This window comes from Balaenoptera borealis (genome assembly GCF_965194805.1).
Source record: "Balaenoptera borealis genome assembly, chromosome: 20".
In the NCBI taxonomy this organism is placed as follows: Eukaryota; Metazoa; Chordata; class Mammalia; order Artiodactyla; family Balaenopteridae; genus Balaenoptera; species Balaenoptera borealis.
The window spans coordinates 31,958,897-31,971,479 of NC_138879.1; the positions used below are offsets into that span (position 1 = coordinate 31,958,897).

The 12,583-nt window shown below is 40.1% G+C and overlaps 2 long non-coding RNA genes across 2 annotated transcripts in view; one reads left to right on the top strand and one right to left on the bottom strand.

Annotated features, from left to right (window-relative positions):
- LOC309618328 overlaps window positions 1-12,583 on the top strand; it is a 673,944-nt gene that overhangs the window by 658,170 nt on the left and 3,191 nt on the right. The gene's annotated exons all lie outside the window — the stretch shown is intronic.
- LOC309618326 overlaps window positions 1-12,583 on the bottom strand; it is a 60,208-nt gene that overhangs the window by 14,579 nt on the left and 33,046 nt on the right. Inside the window, exon 2 of the long non-coding RNA XR_014238414.1 lies at window positions 1,725-1,877. This is a non-coding gene — a long non-coding RNA (uncharacterized lncRNA). The remainder of the gene's footprint in view (window positions 1-1,724; window positions 1,878-12,583) is intronic.

Here is a 12,583-nt window from a genome sequence, read left to right on the forward strand (position 1 = left end):
TTTTTCTTTATCTACCCAAGACTTACAGAGCTAATAACTGTGCTTAAATCCATGACAATGCATCAGATAGGAGCCCACACCCATTGCCAATCAAGATCAGTACCTTATTAGAAAAGCCCAACGTGTGAAATGTAAGACAGGGGCCTGACCAGAACACAGGTGTTCCAATAGGAGAATAGGCAGGAGGGGTGCAGTTTTTCTCCAGCGTTCTTACAGAAAAGTCCATTTTTCACTTGCGAAGGATGAAATAAATCCATAAATCCTTATGAAATTAGTATAAACTCTAATGCAAGAGTAATTGAAACAGTAATTAGCAACAGAATATATACTCAGTTCAGTGGACTTGAACTGAGGGATCAGAAGTGGAATAAAAATATCCATATTTTAGAGAAAAATAATGGTGATATTTGAAATAAGGGAGAAAATGATAGAAGAAAATATAGTGAAAAAAACCTATATAAGCCTGGGGGGAAAATACCTTTCTAAGGGCAAACCATAAAAAAAAACCACATATGAATGGCATAAAAATATAAACCTCTGAGTAAAAATGCACCATAAATTAAATGACAAGATTTTTTAAAGATATACTATTTTTGACTTATCAAACTGATAAAAGAGAGTGAGAGCATCCAAATTAGTAGTTTCCAGCATTCTTCTTATATTGCTGATTCTAATGTAATTGGTGCAGTCTTTCTGGAGGGCAATTAAATGATAGAACTAAAGATCAGAAAGGAACTTTAGCCTGGGGACTGAGAGTCATGGTTGTAGGTGAAGATTTTTTTTTTTTTTTAATTTATTTATTTATGGCTGTGTTGGGTCCTCGTCTCTGTGCGAGGGCTTTCCCCAGCTGCGGCAAGCGGGGGCCACTCTTCATCGCAGCGCGCGGGCCTCTCACTATCGCGGCCTCTCCTGCTGCGGAGCACAGGCTCCAGACGCACAGGCTCAGCAGTTGTGGCTCACAGGCCCAGTTGCTCCGCGGCATGTGGGACCCTCCCAGACCAGGGCTCGAACCCGCGTCCCCCGCATTGGCAGGCAGACTCTCAACCACTGCGCCACGAGGGAAGCCCTGAAGATTTTTTTAATTGTGTATTTTTCTATGTATTCGTATTGATGCATTCATACTTGTAAGTTTGGTGTATTATTCAGAGTTTGGTCAGGTAAGAAAATTGAACAGGAAGGGATTTAATAAAGAAGATTGGGGCTTATCAAACTACTGCATGTCAAAGAAAACAGCCATGTGCTTTCAAGAGGTAGAGAGGCTGCTACCTTGATTCTAAGACACATGAGTCACAGGAGAATGCCCAGGACGGACTACAAACCTCGCATCTGCTCTGTCCTACCTGTTGGTCCACTGCAGGTAGAGGAAGATAATGCCTTCTATTTTACTCTCCAAAAGCTCTCTTTTGCTCTCTTCTCTTTTGCTCTTAACTGCCTCTTATTGGCAGAATCAACCTAGATTCTACTGGGAAGGGATACAGGGAAGAATTTAGAAGGTGTACAAATGATGCTGAACTGGTATATTGGGTCTGAATTTTCTCTTTGAGTGTGTGTGTGCGTGCGTGTGTGTGTTAGAGACAATAATTCATTCAATGCTCAATAACTATTTATAGAGCATCTGACATATGTCAGGCATTATGTTAGGCAGTGGGAACACAGCAGTCAACAGGAGGTGTATAGGGTCTAGATGAGGGAGACAGATAATAAACAGGACAAATGTAACATACCTGTCATCTCTTGGTATCCACAGGGGATTGTTTCCAGGAACTACTGAGGATACCCAAATCCATGGATGCTGAAGTCCCTTATATAAAATGATGCAGCAGCGTCAGCCCTCTGGTTTGTAGTACTGTCAGCTAACCGACAGGCAGCCATTAGTGCTAGAGAGAAAAATAAAGGAGGGAAGTGGAGAGGGAGTGTCCTTTAGATGGTGTGGTATGGAAACCTTCACTGAAAAAGGCACATTTGAGTCAAGACCTAAAATTGGTGAGGACGAAAACCATCAGGATATCCTGGGACAGTAATCTACTCAGAGGGAATAGCAAGTGACTAGGTCCTGGTGTGTTTCCGGAAACGCAAGGAGGCCAGTGTGACTGGAGAAGAGCAGGGGAGAGAGAGCTGTAAGAGGAGAGCTGAGAGAGAGAACGTGAGGTGAGGGAAGGAGGGCCTTGGGGGCCGTTGTAAGAATTTTGTATTATATCCTCAGTGGGATGGAAGCCATTGGAAGGTTTTGGGCAGAGTAACATAATTAGACTTATACTCTCAAAGGATCATTCTGACTTCTGGGTTTAAAATAAATGAAAGGGAGCCAAGATCAGAAGCAGGGAGACCACTTCTGACCTATTTTAATAATCCATATGTAGCATCCGTAGTGGAGATGGTAAGGAATTGTCAGATTCTGGACACTTTTTAAGTGGAGACCAGGATGATTGATCATTTCTGAGGATGGGAGACTGTGGGAGGAACGGTTCTGTGGAGGAATAGCTGGAGATCAGTTTGGACATGTTAAGTTTTAGGTGCCAGTTAGACATCCAATGGTAATGTTGTAAAAAATGCAATTCAGGGGTAATCAACGTGGCCCTAACATTCCCCTCAGCTTGACTAATCCTTAGACAGGTTTCCTCCTGATTATAAGCTTCCTTTTCTTAGAGCATTTACTTTAGAAAACTTGCAATTGTAAATTCTTTCTGCAGCTTTGAGATGTAAATCTTCTCCCAGCCTCTTGCCAGTTTTACAACCCATGAATGTCTTTCTCCTGGGAGCCATCCTTCTGAAATGTAATCATCAAGAAAGATAGCACCCCGTCTCCCAGTTTCCGTGGGAGGGGAGGAACTTAACTTTGACAAGCACCAATTAGCAAACACAGAGGGCCTATTGCAATAGTCTTGAGTAAAGTCTTCTTGCCTGTTTAACTCTTCCTGGTGCTATTTTTAAAGTGGAAAAGTCTATGCTAGAAATCAACATTTGGAAGTCATCAGTGTATCCATTTAAAGATTTATTCTTTCAACTTAAATTTCCCATAACCAGCATGAGTATATTGATTTATTTTACTTAAATGTTCTACTACTAGTACAAATTCGTTGATTTGTTTAGCAACCATTACAACACTGTAATTACTAGAAATATCTGCCGCAATTTCTATAGAATTTCCCCATGTCCCTGGAGCCCAAACATTGTATGTTATAGTTCTAACTTCACTGTAAGTCCTGGAGTATTTGAGACCCTTCTCAGGGATCTAGAGTGTAAAAATTTGATTGATGGGTTGATGGGAGATATAAAAGCTTTGCATCTTCCAGTTTTCTTAGAACTGTCCCCTATTTCTTCTCTCCCCAACTTGCCTCTCTTTTCCTGTCTTCACTCTCAAGGTTTCTTATTTATCTTTTCAGATTCATGATCTTCATATATTGTCCGTGCATGAAGAGAGAGATCTCCTCACCCGAGATATAGAGTGGGGTCCAACAGGAGGCAGTAAGTGGTGGCTTGGGTCTGATGCCATAAGCTTTGTTTCTGATTTTTGCCCTTGAGATGGTTCTCCTTTGGTTTTCTGTATAAAAGTTGAGAATAGAGAGTGTGGGCCTCGAGCAAACATTCCCAAGAAGCCAATATGCCAGCTTTTTGCTGCAGGCAACTTGAGTTTGTCTTTATTATAGAAAAACTAATATTAAAAAAATCTAATACACTATTTTATCTAAGCCATTATGAGTAGGGGTTGTAAAAATGGGCTTAAGATCTGAGTTAAAACTGATAATAAAGAAGAAAATGCATAAATAAAAGAATAAAGATATCATCACAAGTTGCAAAAGTAGAAAAAATGGCATAAATGGTCAAGAAAACGTTAGAAACAAATGACAAAATGTATTTTCAAGAACACTCACTTGGTAAAGCCCAATTACTATTAGGGCCAGCCAAATTACATATTTAGACCTCAGGCCTGTGAGCTCATGATAGTTTGAACAGCTGTTCAAAAGAGGTTCAATGTTATTTGTTTGACAGATGGAGAAAATGGTAGTCACTATGGCTTAAGTTGCTTTGACACAAACTGATTTCCCTATTGTTAAAACTTATTTGCATTATCAATTGCAAATAAGCTTTGACAATTTGAACCTATTCTTCAGTGCTGACATCCCAAGAAAGAACTTTTCAAAATCTGAGATCCTCATTTGAAAGAATATTATTCTTATTGTAACCAGCTTCCCATAATTCTCTTCCAAAGGAGAACTGGGAAATCGAGAGCCATGGGTCATATATATATTCCTGTTGTTTGAATGAGATTGTTAGTCACCTTTGTTTCTGACTGTCATTATTTGGAGCTAATCTCCCCTACCTTTGGAAATAAAGGGGATGATTACATTTTGTTCACAAGAAGGGATTTACAAGACTCATAATGTCGGAAGAAGCAGCTGTTTCTCTTTACTATGGAATTTGCTTTCTTTCATTACATAGGATGTCAGCTGGAAGATGCTACTAAATGCTGGACTGAATGAAACAAATTTAGTGTTTGTTACTATTTGGAGATAATTTTTCCCTAATTGTTTTTATAGACGAGAGTAAAATGTCCTTAAAATAATTTCTCATCAGGACAAAGAAGATAGAACACACAATAGAAGTGAAGGCCATTCAGTTGGAAAATATACATAAAATGTATGAGAATTAATAACAATTGAAAACACTACATTTCTACAGTAACTTTTAGGGAAGCTAACAAACAGGGGTCTGGGGAGTAAATCTCTTTCAGTCTCTTTCAAAATAACAGATCAGGATATTTAGGATCCTCAGTCTTCTCAGATAACCTTTTCTAATGAATAATATTATTCAGATTAACAGGATTCAGGGATACAGATTGGTTTTTGCAACAATCTAGTAAATGAGTAAATGGAGTTCAGGGATAGAGGATTTTTTTGCTACTGTTATTGTTGCATTTAGTAAACTGTGATTTCCCCTTCTCATTTTCTTTAGCTAAACATTATTTGTCTGTATCGAAATCAATGTTTTTCTATTTCATTTTCAGTAGCTCATTGGTATTTGGCCTGTGAGGTCACATTCTTTTGCAATTCTTTGATGATTATCACTCATTTTCTCTAATATTTAGGTGTTAAAAATATATATATTGTATATATAAGAGGTTAATTCTTTAATTTTTTCTGCATTTTAAATATTTTAATGTCCCTCTATATCCATATTTAATTAGCATGCTTAAGGAAAATAAAACTAATTATGACCATCTACTCAGTGACAAATACTTTCTCATAAGCCCACAAATGACAGGCTAATCAGCTGCAGATGCTGTCAGGTATCTGGATATCTTTGGTGCTTAGCTTAGGCCGTGTGTTAGTCAAAGTTTTCCAGAGAAACAGAACCAGTAGGATGTCTACTATATTGAAAGAGACTTACTTATATTAAGGAATTGGTTCATGTGATTATGGAGATGGGTAAATCCCATGATCTTCAGAGTGAGCTGGAGACCCAGGAGAGCCAAAGGTTTAGTTTCAGTCTGAGTCTGAAGGACTAAGAGCCAGGAAAGCCAAATACTGGCAGGCTTGGGGCCCAAGAAGAACTAATATTTCAGTTAAATTAACCATCATGTAACAGAGAAAAAACCTGAATCCTTATTGGATCTACTCCTTTAGCTCTAACCTTTGTGCCCTGTTGTCTGTGCTTAGTCATGCTGACTCTGCATCTTTGTAAAAGAATGCTGCCTATAGCTTGAAATACACATAATAGCCCTTTCTCAAGGTTCTGCCTCCCAGGTTTGACCTTTAAAGCCATAACACTTTTTCATTCACATAGAGAAAAAAAAATTGCAGAACAGAAAATAATATTTGTCTTGGAGGTTTACAGGAACATAGTGACCAGACCTATGTGGATAGTTGCAAGAACAAAGGATTATCACATCCTCTCTGGGATCTGGCTGGCACCAAGAAGTCTGCAACAACCAACCACACCCTCTTCCCCTTTTAGTATAAAAGAAGCCTAAATTCTAACTCAGGTAAGATGGTTTTTTATTCCTTGCCTTAACACCTTGCCTCTTGATTTACTGTGGCGAGCAGTACAAACTTGGACTTGGTAACAATCACAGGACCTAATATGTTGTCATTGCCCAATAAATATTTATAAATTACTGAGTTTTCCCATTTATTCTTCAAAATAGTTCTGTAAGATATTCTTTCATTTTCAGGAAGATGATATCTTCATTTTCAGGAAGAAATTTGTGTTCAAAAGACTTGATGCTATTTGCCCAAGCAGGTGGATCAAAGCTTGAAACCCAAGTCAATTTAGGTGAATAATATCTGACTAAAACAATAGTGTTCTTATTTTCTCATCTTCTTAGAATATGTTTCAATGAAAAAATTTTGAGATGAGGCCATAGAATGGATGAGTGAGGCCATAGAATGGAAAACTAGCTAGATGAATTTAAATAAAGTAGTAAATGTTATAGTGAGAATTTGTCTCAGTCCAATTACTGACCTAAATTTTATTTTTTCTTTTTATCAGGATTCACCAAGTGGAGATTATACTACACATTTCAAAATCTTCTTTAAAAAGTGAGTCTATGTTTATTAGGGTATTAGGTATTAGACATCTGATCCTACCTTCTAAAAGAAAGCAATTTAAAATGTCGAATAAATTATATTTTTAGAAAATATTCTTAAAACCACATAAGAACTACTAATAAATAAGTAATTTATCACACCAAAATATATATGAAAGTAAAAAGTAAGAGAGCCCATATGTCACTTTTACCCTAAAGACATTTGTCAAATATGAGGAACATGATTGCAACTTTCAAGGTTAAGAGAAGGGTGGACAGCAGAAGACAAAACTCAAGTCCAAAAGGAGAAACTTCCCCTATGAAAATGAGACTCCAGAGTTCTATTCCCTCTGTGAACCCAGGGGAAAGTGCCTTGGTGACAAGCAGAAGTCATTATCCTTGGGAAATTGTAAGCAGAAGTCAGCCTTAATGCAGATTTCTATTCAAATTCACTTTACTCGTGTGGCCCAAAAAACTTCAAACCATGAGCACCAGCTGTCCAGATTAGTAATGTTCCAAGTACTTGGCTAAAAACAAGTAAATCCTTTCTAGAAGAATGAACCTTAAACAGATTTCAAAAATTTCTCAGGTAAATAGATAATTTTCCAAGGAAAATGAGCCCTTCAGATTAAAGAAAATCACTGAGCACACAAGGAAACAAAACACCATGTGCAAGCACCAATATAAAATCCTGAAACATGTGTACCAAGAATTTAGATCCTATAATTCACAGATAAACATTACTAAATAGCCTCGTTTTATATGATCAAAGCAAATTAAAAACAAATTTGAAAATGTTGCAGGAAACAGCAAACTACAAATGAGATTTGTAAAAGATTTGAAAAAGAATCAAGTAGAATTTCTAGAATTAAAAATAATAATTATTTGATGAATAGGCTTCCAACTATGTTGAAGTAGCTTATGATAGAACAATGATCTAATTAGGAATGAATAGATACAACCAGATAAAATTTGAACATCTGTATAAAGACACTGGGGAGTTGCTGATACTACTAGGATGAGAGGGAATAAGATTCCAGAGAGTAAGAAATTGCAGAGAAAATAGATAATATTTGGCAGCTATTGTTCTACTGGAGCCATTTGCTGATGTAGATGGGAAGAGGGAAGCAAAGAATTGGTGTGGGGAGTGTGTAGCTTTAGGCAGAAAAACCAGCAGAGTGTTTTGGCAGTCTCACTGGGTTGAAGAGACAAAATAGATTTATGGAGCCAAGGTCCCCTCAAATGAGAAGAAGAGACAGAACTGAACCTAACACACAGTTTTTTTCTCAAGAAATCTCTAGAATCCTGAAGCACCACAAAATGGTAGACTCAGAAGTCAACTTTGTTTGGATTTCCCCCAGAAGCAGACCCTGAGACCCTGAGGTTTTGAGTGTGAAGGCAGTTTATTTGGGAGATGGTGTCAGAAAACACTGGCAGAGTAGAGGGAAAAAAGGGAAGAGGGAGGCAAGAAATAATGATACAGTTTTTCAAACAATTAACTACTATTGGTAACTGGAGCTTAATCGAACCAGTGAAATTTGGGATATGGTGTAAAACGTACACATCCACCCAAGTGATGAAGGAAGTGGAATATTTATGTAGCCACTCCTGCCAGTTACTGGCTAACAGATCCTTCCAGAGGACATTAATCCCATGCTGCTCTGGCCTGCTGCGTGCATTGATAAAGCAGAATCTGGTGGCCAGAGAAAGCCCTCTGGAGAAGACATGCAGGTACTGGCATTCGGAGGTTGTATTAGTGTACACTGATATGGTCAGGGCTGGTGGGATATGAGCAGAGCAGAACTTTTGCTCCAGACAATGCCTTGCACTGCTCAGATCCACACATGCCTCATGTGAAGTTCACTCTGTCCCATGACCTGGTTATGATTTCTAAAAATGAAGGCTTATGAAACGAGAATGAATGAGCTACAGTTCCCACTGTTGTAGAAAGTCTTGAGGCAGCACTGATATTTATTGCCTCTCTTCTCTCCTGCCCATTATATGTTTCCCACACCCTTGGCTGGCTCATGTGCTAGTCTTGGTTACTTGCCCAAAGGGATAACACACATATTTTGGTCCTGATATGTCCAAGTCGCTGGTTACTGTACATTTGTTAAGCTATGTTTACTTCAATTTCCTGTTCCTGGATATCAATATGCATTGAAGCATCAAGAGGCAGCCAAGTAAATCTCCTAAGTTCCAGTCATACTCCTCCCTGCTGTCAAAACCAAGCGGGACTCTGCATTGCCTTCCCGGGTACAAAAGCCTTTCCGTGTTCCTCATTTCTTGTTTGTAGAAAAGGATCCTAGATCTTCCCTGAGTTCCAAAGAGCAGATTCAAGCAGTTACTAAAGAGTAAAGTGAGGGAATGTAGAAGCAAAGGAAAAGCAAGCCCAACATAATCTTTCCCATGATTGTTAACTTAAACTAATGCCTTGATTTATGACCCTAAACTATTGAGATAATGTCCTGTGGCTTCAAACAGCTGGCCCCAAGTGGACTTAAAATTGATGACATCAGGAAGGTCAATTAAGAACTGAGGGGAGACCGGGAGAAGATGGCGGAAGAGTAAGACACGGAGGTCACCTTCCTCCCCACAGATACATCAGAAATACATCTACACGTGGAACTGCTCCTATAGAACACCCACTGAACGCTGGCAGAAGACCTCAGACCTCCCAAAAGGCAAGAAACTCCCCACGTACCTGGGTAGGGCAAAAAAAAAAAGCAACAACAGAGACAAAAGAATAGGGACGGGACCTGCACCAGTGGGAGGGAGCTGTGAAGGAGGAAAGGTTTCCACACACTAGGAAGCCCCTTCACGGGTGGAGACTGCGAGTGGCAGATGGGGGAAGCTTCAGAGCCGCAGAGGTGAGCGCAACCACAGGGGTGTGGAGGGAAAAGCAGAGAGATTCCCGCACAGAGGACCAGTGCCGACCAGCACTCACCAGTCCAAGAGGCTTGTCTGCTCAACCGCCGGGGCGGGTGGGGGCTGGTAGCTGAGGCTCAGGCTTCAGTCGGATAGCAGGGAGTGGGCAGGGTTTGGCAACTGGATAGCAGGGAGTGGGCAGGGTTTGGCAACGTGAACACAGCCTGAAGGGGTTAGCGCACCACAGCTAGCTGGGAGGGAGTCTGGGAAAAGGTCTGGAGCTGCCGAACAGGCAAGAGACTTCTTCTTGCCTCTTTGTTTCCTGGTGCACAAGGAGAGGGGATTCAGAGTGCTGCCTAAACGAGCTCCAGAGACGGGCGCAAGCCGTGGCTATCAGCGTGGACCCCAGAGACGGGCATGAGACACTAAGGCTACTGCTGCCACCACCAAGAAGCCTGTGTGCGAGCACAGGTCACTATCCAAACCACCCCTCCTGGGAGCCTGTGCAGCCCGCCACTGCCAGGGTCCCGTGATCCAGGGACAACTTCCCCAGGAAAACGCACAGCGTGCCTCAGGCTGCTGCAACTTCATGCCGGCCTCTGCTGCCACAGGCTCACCCTGCATCCGTACCCCTCCCTTCCCCCAGACTGAGTGAGCCAGAGCCCCCGAAGCAGCTGCTCCTTTAACCCCGTCCTATGTGAGCAAAGAACAGATGCCCTAAGGCGACCTACAGGCAGAGGCAGGTCCAAATCCAAGGCTGAGCCCCGGGAGCTCTGCGAACAAAGAAGAGAAAAGGAAATCTCTCCCAGCAGCCTCAGGAGCAGCAGATTAAATCTCCACAAACAACTTGATGTACCTGCATCTGTGGAACACCTGAATGACAACGAATCATCCCAAATTGAGGAGGTGGACTTTGGGAGCAAGATATATTATTTTTTCCCCTTTTCCTCTTTTTCTGAGCGTGTATGTGTATACTTCTGTGTGAGATTGTGTCTGTATAGCTTTGCTTTCACCATTTGTCCTAGGGTTCTGTCGGTCCGTTTTTTTTGTTTGTTTGTTTTGTTTTTTTTACTTAAAATTTTTTTTCTTTTTTTCTTAATAATTATTTTTTACTTTTTTATTCTAATAACTTTATTTTATTTTATCTTTATTTTATTTTATCCTCTTTTTTTTTCTTTCTATTTTTCCTCCCTTTTATTCTGAGCCGTGTGGATGAAAGGCTCTTGGTGCTCCAGCCAGCATCAGGGCTGTGCCTCTGAGATGGGAGAGCCAACTTCAGGACACTGGTCCACAAGAGACCTTCCAGCTCCACATAATACCAAATGACAAAAATCTCCCAGAGACCTCCAAGAGGTCTCTCTCAACACCAAGACCAAGCTTCACTCAATGACCAGCAAGCTATAGTGCGGGACACCCTATGTCAAACAATTAGCAAGACAGGAACACAGCCCCATCCATTAGCAGAGAGGCTGCCTAAAATCATAGTAAGGCCACAGACACCCCAAAACACACCACCAGACGTGGACCTGCCCACAAGAAAAAAAAGATCCAGCCTCATCCACCAGAACACAGGCACTAGTCCCCTCCACCAGGAGGCCTACACAACCCACTGAACCAAACTTAGCCACTGGGAACAGATACCAAAACCAACAGGAACTACTAACCTGCAGCCTGCAAAAAGGAGACCCCAAATGCAGTAAGATAAGCAAGATGAGAAGACAGAAAAACACACAGCAGATGAAGGATCAAGGTAAAGACACACCAGACCTAACAAATGAAGAGAAAATAGGCAGGCTACCTGAAAAAGAATTCAGAATAATGATAGTAAAGATGATCCAAAATCTTGGAAGTAGAATAGACAAAATGCAAGAAACATTTAACAAGGACGTAGAAGAACAAAAGAGGAACCAAGCAACAATGAAAAAAAAAAAACAAATGACATTAAAAATACTCTAGAAGGGATCAATAGCAGAATAACTGAGGCAGAAGAATGGATAAGTGACCAGGAAGATAAAATAGTGGAAATAACTACTGCAGAGCAGAATAAAGAAAAAAAAATGAAAAGAAGTGAGGATAGACTCAGAGACCTCTGGGACAACATTAAATGCACCAACATTTGAAGTATAGGGGTCCCAGAAGAAGAAGAGAAAAAGAAAGGGACTGAGAAACTATTTGAAGAGATTATAGTTGAAAACTTCCCTAATATGGGACAGGAAATAGTTAATCAAGTCCTGGAAGCACAGACAGTCCCATACAGGATAAATCCAAGGAGAAACATGCCAAGACACATATTAACCAAACTATCAAAAATTAAATATAAGGAAAACATATTAAAAGCAACAAGAGAAAAACAACAAATAACACACAAGGGAATCCCCATAAAGTTAACAGCTGATCTTTCAGCAGAAACCCTGCAAGCCAGAAGGGAGTGGCAGGACATACTTAAAGTGATGAAGGAGAAAAACCTACAACCAAGATTACTCTACCCAGCAAGGATCTCATTCAGATGTGATGGAGAAATCAAAACCTTTACAAACAAGCAAAAGCTGAGAGAGTTCAGCAACACCAAACCAGCTTTACAACAAATGCTAAAGGAACTTCTCTAGGCAGGAAACACAAGAGAAAGAAAACACTTACAATAACAAACCCAAAACATTTAAGAAAATGGGAATAGGAACATATATATCGATAATTACCTTGAATGTAAATGGATTAAATGCTCCCACCAAAAGACACAGACTGGCTGAATGGATACAAAAACAAGACCCATATATAAGTTGTCTACAAGAGACCCATTTCAGACCTAGAGACACATACAGACTGAAAGTGGGGGGATGGAAAAAGATATTCCATGCAAATGGAAATCAAAAGAAAGCTGGAGTAGCAATACTCATATCAGACAAAATAGACTTTAAAATAAAGACTATTACAAGAGACAAAGAAGGACACTATATAATGATCAAGTGATCGATTCAAGAAGAATATATAACAATTGTAAATATTTATGCACCCAACATAGGAGCACCTCAATACATAAGGCAAATACTAACAGCCATAAAAGGGGAAATTGACAGTAACACAATCATAGTAGGGGACTTTAACACCCCACTTTCACCAATGGACAGATCATCCAAAATGAAAATAAATAAGGAAACACGGGTTTAAATGATACGTTAAACAAGATGGACT